The sequence below is a fragment of the Manis pentadactyla genome, chromosome 8 (genome assembly GCF_030020395.1).
Source record: "Manis pentadactyla isolate mManPen7 chromosome 8, mManPen7.hap1, whole genome shotgun sequence".
NCBI classification, from domain to species: Eukaryota; Metazoa; Chordata; class Mammalia; order Pholidota; family Manidae; genus Manis; species Manis pentadactyla.
In genome coordinates this window covers 88,636,862-88,650,595 of record NC_080026.1, presented here as the reverse complement: position 1 = coordinate 88,650,595, position 13,734 = coordinate 88,636,862, and the positions used below count along the sequence as shown (strand labels likewise).

The 13,734-nt window shown below is 35.7% G+C and overlaps 1 protein-coding gene across 4 annotated transcripts in view; it reads left to right on the top strand.

Moving 5' to 3' along the window:
* CTNNA3 (catenin alpha 3) overlaps nucleotides 1-13,734 on the top strand; it is a 1,667,940-nt gene that overhangs the window by 852,558 nt on the left and 801,648 nt on the right. The window lies entirely within an intron of this gene.

Below are 13,734 nucleotides of genomic sequence, written 5' to 3'. Positions count from 1 at the left end.
CAAATATGAATATTCATTTGGTGTTTATACTTGATTTACATGTGGATACCACATTTCTCTATTATTATTATTTTTAGTAAAATGCTGAAGTGGTAGGTAGATGCAAGATAAAGGTAGAAAACATAGTTGAGTGCTGTAAGAGAGCAAATGTAGATGATCAGGTGTGTGCCTGTAGACTAAGTGTTAATCCAAGCTAGACAAGGGCAATAAAACATCCACAGATGCAAAAGATTTCTGTCAAAACAGTGGGGGTGAGGTTCTAAGCCTCACCTCTGTTGATCCCCAATTTCTCACCTGATGGCCCCCCTGCAACTGTGCCTGTCTTAGGTTGTTCCTCCCTTGAGGAATCTTACCCGTCTCTGGCTAACCAGTCATCTTCCGGGGCCATACAGGGAAATGTAAAGTTGGGAAGTGAGAGAGAGGCAAAATTGTTTGAAAAGGTTAGCTTTTTACTTCTTTTCAGATTTATGCCCTGTGACTTTTATGCCCAGTATTTGTCTTGAGGTATCTTTATGACTTGGAAGAATTATGATACTCGGTAAATTCGATTTGAGGCACGAATTCTATTTAAGGGTTGTACTTAGGAAGGAAGAAGAAAAGCTATAGGAGTAGCAGACGGAAGAAAACATGGGAAGATTGATTATTTCTCTGACATATCTTCTTGTAGAGTAACTTAAGCATGTATAGGTTTTAAACTACTAATTAAATTGCATACACACATTAACATAATAGGAATACAGTTACATAACCAAAGCAGACCTATAATTATCAGCCATCTCCAGTGAAAGCAAGAAAACCAGTTAGGCAGCCTACACATTTGTGAAAACTTATCTATGATGTGGTGGATATTGTCCAACTGAACTTGAACAGTCTGAGAGAAATCAGACAATTTAAAACAACCCATTCCTGGGGACTGTTCACATCCCACATGTTCTTTTAACAGTAGATAGTCTTTAATCGCAAGATTTTGGAGCGCTGTAACTTGCACTTCTCCTAATTCTTGGTTGAGTTCCAACAGTATAGATCCAGTCAAATTTGTTGTTTTACTGTATGCACAGGCCAGCTTAGATATCTCCTTCTTCATTCCAATGGCAAGTCCAGGAACTGGTGGGATGAATGCAGCTACAACTGCAGCATATCCTGGATCTTTGTTGAGGTTTTTTGATGATCATCTTCTGGTATGACTCTTCCAGAGACTGCTGATGTTGGAAGTTCTTCTCCATATCGTATCTTAGTTCATTTTCTGGGTAGCCAAATTAGGCATTGATCCTCTGTATAAACACAAACAGACCCTTTGCCCACACTTTGATATGCCCTTTAAACCATTGTGTAGAACTCATTGGAGGTCACCACACAGGGACTGCTTTTTTTTTTTTTAAGAGAAAGGAATATTATCAGAAAAATGTACCTCCATAGCCAATCATCTGACACCCTTTAAGTGATCAAAATTAAGGATATTTAAAGCATGCATTAATCGTTGATTTACAGTTAGTTTTATCCTATCAGGGAGTAATCCCCCTTTTCTTCCTTCCTTCCTTCCTTCCTTCCTTCCTTCCTTCCTTCCTTCCTGCCCTCCCTCCCTCCCTCCCTTCCTTCCTTCCTTCCTTCCTTCCTTCCTTCCTTCCTTCCTGCCCTCCCTCCTGCCCTCCCTTCCTTCCTTCCTTCCTTCCTTCCTTCCTTCCTTCCTTCCTTCCTTCCTTCCTTCCTTCCTTCCTTCCTTCCTTTCTTTCTTTATTCTTCTTTTTGTTATCATTAATCTACACTTACATGAAGAATATTATGTTTACTAGGCTCTCCCCTATACCAGGTCCCCCCTATAAACCCCTTTATAGTCACTGTCCATCAGCATAGCAAAATGTTGTAGAATCACTACTTGTCTTCTCTGTGTTGTACAGCCCTCCCCCTTTTCCCATCACCCCCCTATGCATGCTAATCTTCATACCCCCTTTCTTCTTCCTCCCCTTATCCCTCCCTACCCACCCATCCTCCCCAGTCCCTTTCCCTTTGGTACCTGTTAGTCCATTCTTGGGTTCTGTGATTCCGCTGCTGTTTTGTTCCTTCAGTTTTTCCTTTGTTCTTATACTCCACAGATGAGTGAAATCATTTGGTATTTCTCTTTCTCCGCTTGGCTTATTTCACTGAGCATAATACCCTCTAGCTCCATCCATGTTGTTGCAAAAGGTAGGATTTGCTTTCTTCTTATGGCTGAGTAATATTCCATTGTGTATATGTACGACATCTTCTTTATTCATTCATCTACCAATGGACATTTAGGTTGTTTCCAATTCTTGGCTATTGTAAATAGTGCTGCGATAAACATAGGGGTGCATCTGTCTTTCTCAAACTTGATTGCTGTGTTCTTAGGGTAAATTCCTAGGAGTACAATTCCTGGGTCAAATGGTAAGTCTGTTTTGAGCATTTTGATGAACCTCCATACTGCTTTCCACAATGGTTGAACTAATTTACATTCCCACCAGCAGTGTAGGAGGGTTCCCCTTTCTCCACAGCCTCGCCAACATTTGTTGTTGTTTGTCTTTTGGATGGCAGCCATCCTTACTGGTGTGAGGTGATACCTCATTGTAGTTTTAATTTGCATTTCTCTGATAATTAGCGATGTGGAGCATCTTTTCATGTGTCTGTTGGCCATATGTATTTCTTTTTTGGAGAACTGTCTGTTCAGTTCCTCTCCCCATTTATTAATTGGATTATTTGTTTTTTGTTTGTTGAGGTGTGTGAGCTCTTTATATATTCTGGACGTCAAGCCTTTATCGGATGTGTCATTTTCCAATATATTCTCCCTTACTGCAGGGTTCCTTTTTGTTCTATTGATGGTGTCTTTTGCTGTGCAGAAGCTTTTCAGCTTAATATAGTCCCACTTATTCATTTTTGCTGTTGTTTTCCTTGCCTGGGGAGATATGTTCAAGAAGAGGTCACTCATGCTTATGTCTAAGAGGTTTTTGCCTGTTTTCTTCCAAGAGTTTAATGGTTTCATGACTTATATGCAGGTCTTTGATCCATTTTGAGTTTACTTTTCTATATGGAGTTAGACAATGGTCCAGTTTCATTCTCCTACATGTAGATGTCCAGTTTTGCCAGCACCATCTGTTGAAGAGACTGTCATTTCGCCATTGTATGTCCATGGCTCCTTTATCAAATATTAATTGACCATATATGTTTGGGTTAATGTCTGGATTCTCTAGTCTGTTCCACTGGTCTGTGGCTCTGCTCTTGTGCCAGTACCAAATTGTCTTGATTACTATGGCTTTATAGTAGAGCTTGAAGTTGGGGAGTGAGATCCCCCCTACTTCGTTCTTCTTTCTCAGGATTGCTTTGGCTATTCGGGGTCTTTGGTGTTTCCATATGAATTTTTGAATTATTTGTTCCAGTTCATTGAAGAATGTTGCTGGTAATTTGATAGGGATTGCATCAAATCTGTATATTGCTTTGGGCAGGATGGCCATTTTGATGATATTAATTCTTTCTAGCCACAAGCATGGGATGAGTTTCCATTTGTTAGTGTCCCCTTTAGTTTCTCTTAAGAGTGTCTTGTAGTTTTCAGAGTATAGGTCTTTCACTTCTTTAGTTAGATTTATTCCTAGGTATTTTATTTTTTTGATGCAATTGTGAATGGAATTTTTTTCCTGATTTCTCTTTCTATTGGTTCATTGTTAGTGTATAGGAAAGCTACAGATTTCTGTGTGTTAATTTTGTATCCTGTAACTTTGCTGTATCTTATAATATTTTTTTTATTTCTGTAAAGTCAGTATTAATGTCTCTGCTTTCATTTTCAATTTTAATAGTTAGAGAATTCTCTTTTATTCTTGGTTAACCTAGCTAAAATTTTGTAAAGTTTTTTTATCTTTTCAAGGAACCAATTTCTGATTTTGTTGATTTATCTCTATAGCTTTTCTATCTTCAATGTCATCTATTTACATTCTAATCTTCATTATTCATTTTCTTCTTCTTAATTGAGTTTAGTTCACTCTTCTAGTTTCTTAACCTAGAAGAGTCTGCTATTGATTTGAGATCTTATTTCTCTTTTAACATAGATGTTTACAACTCTTATTATCTTTTAGAGATACTTTAGGTGCATCCCCAAAGTTTTCGTATGTTTTCGTTTTAGTTCATATCAAAGTATTCTAATTTTCCTTGCTATTTATTCTTTGGTTATTTAGGATTGTGTTTTTAATTGCAACATATTTGTAATTTCCCAAAGTTCCTCTTTTTATTGATTTCTAATTTCATTCCATCATGGATGGAGAACATATTTTGTATGATTTCAATCCCTTTAAACTAATTGACACCTGTATTTGCAAACATATAGTTTATGCTGAAGAAAGTTCCATATGTACTTGAGAAGAATGTGCATTTTTCTGTTTTTGGGTAGAGGGTTCTATAAATGACTATTAGGACTGGTTGGTTTATAATGTTATTGAAGTCTTCTGTTTCCTTGTTAATCTTTTGTTTAGTTCTATCCATTATATAAAGTGATATATTGAAGGCTCCAACTGTTATTGTTAAATTCTTTATTTCATCCTTCAATTCTGTCAGTTTTCCTGAATGCATTTTTATATTGTGTCATGTATTTGGGCTCTCTTTGTCTACTGTTGCATGTTATATCTTTTTCCAATCTTTTACTTTCTACCTACTTTTATCTTTGATTCTAAATGTGTCTCTTGAATAAATAGCATGTTGGTGAATTAGGTGAATTCTCCCTCCTAATTGCAGCATTCAGTTCATTTACAATTAATGTAATTACTGACAAAATAGAATATATACCTGTCAATTTTCTATTTATTGCCTATGTCTCATATATTTTTGTTCTATCCTTCCATTTACGGCTTTCTTTTATGGTAAGTACATATGTTCTAGTGTACTATGTCAATTTCCTCTTTCTTTTTCTACATTTTCAGAGTTGTGTTTTTGGTAGCTGCCTTGGGAATTACAATTATCTTAAATTATAGCAATCGAGTTTAAATTAATAATAAGTTAATTACAGTAGTATATAAAAATGTTTTTCTTGTATAGTTCCATTTTCCCCCACTTATTTGTCCTATTATTGTCATAGAAGTTACAGTTTTATATCTAATATGCCAGTCAACATATTAATGGTTACTGCCTTGTGTAGTTGTTTTTTAAATCAGATAGGAGAAAAAATTACAAACAAAAAACACAGCTACACTGGGTTTAATATTTACCTATGTAGTTACCTTTGTTTGTGCTCATCATTTCTTCATTTAGACTCAAGTTACTGCCCAATGTCCTTTCATTTTAGTCTTAAGAACTCCCCCTTTGTATTATTTGTAGGGAAAGTATGCTAAAAACAAATTCTCTTAGGGAAATCTTTGTAGGGAAAGTATGCTAAAAAACAAATTTTTCTTTATATTAGAATGTCTAATTCTCCTTCATTTTTTGAAGGATAGTTTTTCCTGATGTAGATTACTTGTTTGGCAGGGTATTTTCCTTTCAGCATTTTAAATATATCATTGCATTGCCTTCTGGCCTACATGTTTTCTGATGAGAAATCAGCTGTTAATATTATTGAGAATACTTTGTATGTGATGAGTCACTCTTGTCTTGCTGTTTTTAATAATTTGATTATAATGTGTCATTATAGATCTTTTGACTTAATCCTGCTTGAAGTTCATCGAGCTTTCTGGATATGTATATTAATGTTTCTTTTCTCTTTTATTTGTGGAGTTTTCTTCATTATGTCTTCAAATGTTTTTTCTCCCCCTTTCTCCCTCCTCTTTTTCTGGGACTCCTACTATGAATATATTGGTATACTTGATGGTGTTCCATAGATCTCAGAGACTGTTAATTTTTTCTTTTTTTAAAATTCATTTTCTTCAAACTGAATAATCTCATTGTTTCTTTTTTCTGCCTGATCAAATGTGCTGTTAAGTACCTGTAGTGAATTTTTCATTTTGATTATTGTGTTTTTCACTGTAGAATTTCAATTTGGTTATTTTTTATAATTTTTATCTCTATTTGGTGGGAAATTATTCTTATACTTTTCTTTAGTTCTTTAGACATAGTTTATTTTAGCTCTTCAAACATATTTAAAATAGTTGACTTAAAGTGTTTTTCTATTTTTCTTGTCTTCCTCAGGGACTGTTTATACTAATTTCTTTATCTCTTTTATATGATTATAGTATTTTATTTTTTTTCATATCTCTGTTGTTCATAATTAGATATTGTAAAGAATAAGTATAGCAACTCTGGGAATCGAATTATTCCCTCCTAACAGAGATTGTTTTTGTTGCTATTCATTGTTCTTGTTTTTATTTATTTGTTTACTTGGTGTCTTTTCTGAATTAATTTTTTAAAGTTTGTATTTTCTGTTACGTATGGCCAGGAGTCTCTGCTTAGTTGCTTAATGGTCAGCTAATGATTGGGTGGAGATTTTTTTAGATCACTGAAACCAATACATCTCCCAGCCTTTGGTAAGATGATCTGGGTATGTGCTGGGGAATGCCTACATCGCTCAATCAGGTAGTTTATAATCCCACCTTAGAGTTATTTTCCTACTTACACAGAGCTTCAAGGTCAGCTATAGATGAGAGTTTAAGGTCTTCTTGTCTCATTCCTGAGGTGTGCACAACCCTGGGCATAAGCATAGCCCTAAACATCTACTTGGCCTTCTAGATTCCCCGAAGATTATGCCAATTTTTCAAAGCACTGTATGGATACATTATTTTCCAGCTTTTACTTTGAAACTTTTTGGTTTTCCTATTCTTTGCTCCAACTATTATCTACCACCTCAGGAATCTGAAATGTTATACATAGGGAAGAGTCTGTTCACACTGGGTGAGTTCTAAATCTGGTCAAATAAAAGATGAGAGAGAGAGTGTGTGGGAACTGCAAAACAAGTCAAATAATGATTGTTCTCTAGGATTCAGGCTTTGAAGTAATTCCAGTCCTATTCCCCTCCAGTGGTTGCTTATTTTTACTGTAATTATATGTTGTTGGCTTTCAAGGCTACCACAGAGCTGGGGATGGGGACAGGATGCATTAATATACCACATAATTTTCTGTTTTTATTGAGATTCAGGAATTTTTCTGGACTGTGTGCTCCCAGGTTGCTGCAAGTACTTGGTTAATTTCCAGAGAACTGAAAAAATTGACTATGATAATTTTGCTGATGTATTCTCATTGTTTTTATGAAGGAGAGAATTTTTGGAGGTCCTTCTTATACCTTTTTAATGATATTCATCATTTTATCTTAGTATGTAGAATATTAATTTGACAGTTTTAAAAATGACAGTTATTAAATTGACAGTTTTTTTTTACTTTCTACATGTGTTTATGCTAATTTTCCATTCTTTCTATTGGATTATTTCATTTTTTATTATTTTTTTGTGCATATCAAGGATACTAAACTTTATCTGTCACATATGTTCAAGTATTTTCTCCAGATTTTCATTGTCTTTGAACTTTGTTTAATGCTTTAAAATGAAGAAATTTTATATAAATCATTCACCATAATCTTAATCCTAACTGAAACACTAAAAGAGATTTTTAATTCTTTCCAACTTTTCACTCTGTCTCTTTTTAAAGTTGTTTTGTCTTGCACATTTCTCAAAAATTAAAGTGTCTTTGTTACTTTCTCCTCTACTCTATTCTCCTGGGAAAGATGTCATTCAACCCAGTGGCTTCCACTTTGTTCTAAATTATTTCTGCCTTTTACATTTTATACCCAGCCCAGACACTTTCATGAACTCTTTTTCTATACCCACTTTCTTCAAAAGCACCATCATCCTCCCAGTTTCTTAGCTTAGCAAACCACAAAGTCATCTCCCTCCATTAAATATTTCTCCCCCATTAAATTCACTGTCAATCATATTGAATACTTTTCCTAGTATCTGTACAGTCTGTACTTCCCATTTTTATCTCAGTAGGCACTGCCTTAGATGTTCTTCATTTTGTGTGGGAGCTTCTTGCCTGAATTTATTTGCCTCTCTACTTACTAGCACACTTTCTCATTTTTTTATCTTTCTCTGTCTCTTACAGCCCCAATATATACACACTCCTCCCAATGTACTAATTCCTTAAGCTAAATTTTATCCTGCCCCTCCCAACTTAGAATCTTTCAAAAGGTGATTTTCTTTTAGAATTCTTTTACTCTTTATCAGAGTATGATGCTTTTGTCAAAGGCAGGAACTATGTTACCTAATTTAAAAAAATCTTCATGCCAGTACATTGCCTGGAATATGATAGAAACAATTTTTAAAGAATGACCAGAAACTCTAGAATAATTTATTGAATTTACTAATTATAAAAATTTCCTCTTTTAATTGAAATTATTATTTCATGCTGAAGGGCATAATTCATGGAACTGATTTATTAAAGCAGCATTTGTGAGTTAAGCTTTCCTAACTCTGGTGGAAGCTCAGGTGCTTGACAAGCATGACTTAAAACAGATTTCCTATCATTTTACAAATTGAGTAGACACCTGTTATCACCAAATAAGATACTGAAATGCTTTTAGTGATAATGAATAGAAGGGGAAAAAGACACTTGTATGTTTTATTAGACAAGATCCCAAAGAGGCTGACAGGGTAAAATGTAGCAACTGCAGTATAGATTTTGCAGAGAAAGCCATTTTAAATTAAGACATAAAACAGACATTTCATGAGCAAGTCTCTTAGAAGATCAACACGTTGAATATTCCAAAGCTCTGAACATGTTGTATGTGCTAGCATTATATCCTTTCCTCTCCTCATTAAGCAAACAGCTATGATAGCCAGTTTGTACTTAATGTTCCTTGGGTGGGGAGCTACAAAGACTGCACCATGAACAATTTTCATAAGGTGTTAACAGAACCCATTAATTCTGGGAACAATAAAAAGTAACTACTGCTTGGGTGTCAGCAAAATAGTGATATAAAAGAAAGGTTATGTACTGTTCTAAAGGAAATGTGCAACTAATGATTGATACCCTTATTTTGATGCATCAGTGAGCTACATCCAGTAAAAAAAAAATTGGGATAAAATATTTGTGATGAATTTGTATTTATAAAACTAGAGTTTCTGAACTGTTGCTTTTAAATCATTGTTTGGTGACAAGGAAACAAACTTAGAGAAATAAAATGACTTTCCCAAGATGACAAATGGTCGAGTTTGAATTACACGGACCCTTCATAATAATAGTTAAAATTTGTAGAGAACTTTAATATTACAGAAAATATTCTAAGCAGTTTTTTTGTATCAGTTTATTTAATCCATACCTTATGAAGTACATACTACAATTAACCTGTTTTATACATAAGGAAACTGAAGTATGGGAGGTTGCATAACTTGCCCAAAGTCATGAAATGAGTAATTGTCAAGCTAGGATTCCAACTCAGACAGTCTATCTCCAGTTGATGATTTTTTAACTATTACATTGTCTCTTATTCCCTTTTGCTAGGTAAATTAGGATTCAGCTTTATTTTCACAGCATAATATCATATAATTGTATGTGTGATAACAAAATACCAGATTCCTATGGGCTCTTTATATTAGCAATCAAAATTAAGATATTTACCTGGAATATATGTATATATATAACCTATAAACATTTTCCTTGCTTAAGACTAACATCTGACTCCTTTTATCCTCAATTTATTGATTCAGTACTGGCACTGGATTTGACTCCAGCTTCATTTGCTTTATGATCTTTGGCAAATTACTTCATTTCCCTATACTTACAGTACTTGATTTATTTGTAAGGAGAGAACTGTCACATACTGTTACATGGTAGGGCTGACTGCAGTGAGATAGGGTGAACCAGGAGTGAATGGGACACCAAGCTTGCTCATGTCAATGTGGTGGACGACTACAGGAAGTAAATTCACCTCAGGAGGCAGAAGCTTGAATGTAAATGGTGTGGCCACTGAAAATAATCAGGAGTTGTACCAGTAGTCAGCATCGCAGACACAGATACTGTGAAATACACTGAAATACTGAGGATTCAGGAATAAAATGAAGAGGGGGAGGAAGATGACTACACTAATAGTCTAGCTGAACAAACCATGTCATCTAAGAAAGGTCTTAACGTGTTCTGCTGTCACAGATACAAACAGTCTAATTCAGAAAGGGCTAGTAGCAGAACTTCAATTTCTTCCTTAGAACATGGAAATAAGAGTTTGTATTTTGTTTGGTTTTTGAAAGAATTTTTAAAATGAATTAAAAGTGTCTTGCACAATTCAGAATATATAGTGTACATTTCAGTGGTTCTCAGGTAAAAGCATTTGTAAATGAGTGAGGGCAGTTTTGATTGTCCCAGTGACTTAGGATTATTTGGTGTCTCTGGGTGGGAACCTGAGATGCTAAATGTCCTGCGATGCCCATAATAATTCTGGACAACTAGGAATGCATCCCCTCAAAAACTGCTATTTGCTTCTCTTTGGTAAACACTGGGAGAAGCTAAGGAATTACAGTTATTTTATTACTATGAATTCTGTCATATGGATGAAAGTTCCTTAAATTCCCCTTGCCTAAGGTAAGAATTGGCTCTTCTTTCTGGAATCTGTGATTTGATTTCTTTTCCTCTCTTCAATTCCTAAGTTGAAGACTTAGGCAGTTATTCTGCTTCCTTTATTGTTTCTCTTCTCTGACTACACAATTCAAATTTTTGCAACTGTGTTGCTAGTCCTCCCTTGATCTGACTCATATTGAAAAGCTTGTTATGTGCCCCTCTTGACAGGGTCCTCATCATACTGCCTTCTCTAGACTCATTCTAATTTTTCACTTTTTTGCTTAGAGTGTATGTCCTGATTTTAGTATATTATGCCATATGGAGTAGTACTTGCAGGTATACTGTGACCTTATTGTTTACTTTGACCTTCAGGATTAACTTGAAAATTGGCATGTACATTGCTAATTTCAATTTGTGTTCATCTAAAGTTTGAATATATACATTCAAACTTACTTACATCTCCACATTGTGAAATACACTGAAATACTGAGGATTCAGGAATAAAATGAAGAGCGGGAGGAAGATGACTACACTAATAGTCTAAGAGTATTTCATTCTATGAGAGTGGTGATCAAGGAAGACTGCTTTGAGAGAAAGACACAAGTTGGTGGATGGGGATGTGGGAAGTGCACGTAAGCAGAAAGGTAATTCACTAGGAGGATAAAGGACGTGTAAAACCGCAAGGGGGCATTGGCGATCATGGGGAGTTGGGAGAGAATGCTAACAACACTTGCCATTTCTACAGCATTCGTGGGCTACATGCACAATGAATGGAAGCAGAGACTGGCAAGGGTGAGGGGCAGATCATGCAGGGCCTTCCGTGTCATTTTAAGGAGTTTGGAACCCATCTTCTTATTTATGAGGAAACACTGAAACATTTTAAACAACAAAATACTTAGTTTCTAGCTGAAGCATGGGTGGTATTTTGGGAGTGTGGGAGCAATATGGGAGACCACAGACCCTGTTCCAAATCTCTAGCTAAAGTGGTAGAGACACTGGGGGCCTAAATAAGTCAATGGATATGGGATCTGGAATTGAGACGTGCTTAGGAAATAGAATCAATAGAATGTGGGGACAATTGGACATAGAGTCAGAGAAAGAGATTGATCTAAGATTATTTCAATGTTCTGGCTGGCTGGAAAGTGTTATATTCCAGAAAGGTAAGTAAGTAATGCAAGGGAGGAATGGTTTTAGGGGCGTAGGGGAACTGATGAGTTTGCAAGAACTGCTAGTCTGACAACCTCCATACTGTATTTGTACATTTTGGTATTAGAACTATAATTTTGACTACTTTTTAAAAATAGTATATACTCCATGGATGGATGAGTATTTCACAATTAATATTATACCAGTATTATTCATTATATGAAAAAAAGAAATACAAAGCAAAAGCATGTAATTGTAGAAATACAAATATGAAAAACATTGCTATAAATCAGTAGCCATTCTAGATAAAAACAAACAATACGATAGGAAAAGAAGAAAACTTCTGAAATATGCCTACGACCTTTGGACACCACCTCCAAAATGTCAGAGAATGTGAAGAAATACTAAATATTGACCCTTTAGTCTGAGACACAAATCAAATATGCTTTCAACCACTATGATGATTCTACACATTTGGCATTTATGGTCAGTAACAAGTAAATGAATTAGCCCTATAAGCAATAGGAAAACAGAAATCAGTCATTTTTTTAGAAGATTCTTTTATTAAAACTGGGTGACATTGATAAAGGGATAGTACAAAAAAATTAGTTCATGAATAAAACACAATAATTCACTTAATAAAAAGTTATCTTCAATAGGGACACTGTGTAAGAGTGCTGAGCTTCCCTCTCGGGGTTCCAGCCCCAAGGACAGAGGATGTGCAGTGTTACCCGGGGGAGAACTTTTCAAGGGATGGGTGGAACAATGGCAGCAAGGGGAAGATGGGGAGAAAATTCTGCAATCCTCAGGCAGGGATAGAGCGCTGGGAGGCTGGGCTCTCAGGAGCCTGCGGGGCAGTGGGGAAGCAGGGGCTTTGTCAGTTATGTGGGTTTAGACCCTGCGCTGAATGAGTTCCCACGTGCCGCTCGCTGTCTCCCAGCCTGCTGTGTTGAGCCTGCAAGCCTGGGATATGCTAACTCAGGGCTGACCTGGAGGAAGAATCTGAGGCTCTCTGGAAAGATGAAAAGATCATCTCGGTCCCAAGGGGCCAAGGTCACAAGATCCTGCTGATTTGATGATAAATCTAAACAATTCAAATGAAATCTGCTAAGAGAACAAAAAGGAGAAGTTAGTGAGGAGCCCAGGTACAAGAAAATGTTAGTAAAGTCAAATGTTAATAATTGAAAAAACAATGTCTTCACGCTAGTGGCAAAAACATAAAATAACCAGGAATACTTTTAATAATTACATAAACCTGTATGTAAAAAAATTCAGGAAGATAAGAAAGAATGAAATAACTAGAAATAAATACCATGTTCCAAGATAGGAAGACTTAATTCATAAAGATGTCATCCCTTGCCAAATAAATATAGCCAAATAAATATATAAATTTAATGCGATTCCAATCAAAGAACCTGATTTAAAGCATATACACTCACTCTCTCCCACACACCCCCCCACACTACTATATTTCTTTAATATTGACTGCCTACAATAAATCTGTCATTTTACTAAGCACGGTAATACTCAAGTGTCTGTAATAAACCTAACCCCTGTTCTTACAGAGTTTACATTCTCTAGGGAAGCAGCCAATAACCAAACACATATGTAAACTATGTGTTAGCATTAAGTTCAATGAGGAAAATAGAAAGACTCATGGGACAGAGGCTAACTGTGGAGGGGGAAATAATTAGATCCATGGACAGGGAAGGCTTGTCTGAAATGGGATGTTTAAAGCTTGAGTGATGACATGGAATCAGACAGGTGACAATTTGTAGGAATAGTTGCCAGGCAGAGACCACAGCTGGGACCAAGGTCCTTAAGGAAAAATTCTGGTATTTTTGAAGAACAGAAAGAATGTCTGGGTGGAACCTAGAGGATCCTAGTGAACCCAGTAGTGGTAACTAGGATAGTATGAGATAAGGACAGAAAGTGCTGGAGCATGTAAGACATGGTAGGTTTTTTTAAAAAAGTTATTTTACTTAAAATAATAGGAAACCACTGCATTAAAACTACAGTGTTGTAATTAGGGGGGGTTATATAATCTGAAGTAAATTTTTTAAGGATCACCCTGTTGCTCTATGGAGACTGGACTTTAATGAAAGATGGTAAATGTGGAAGTCAGGA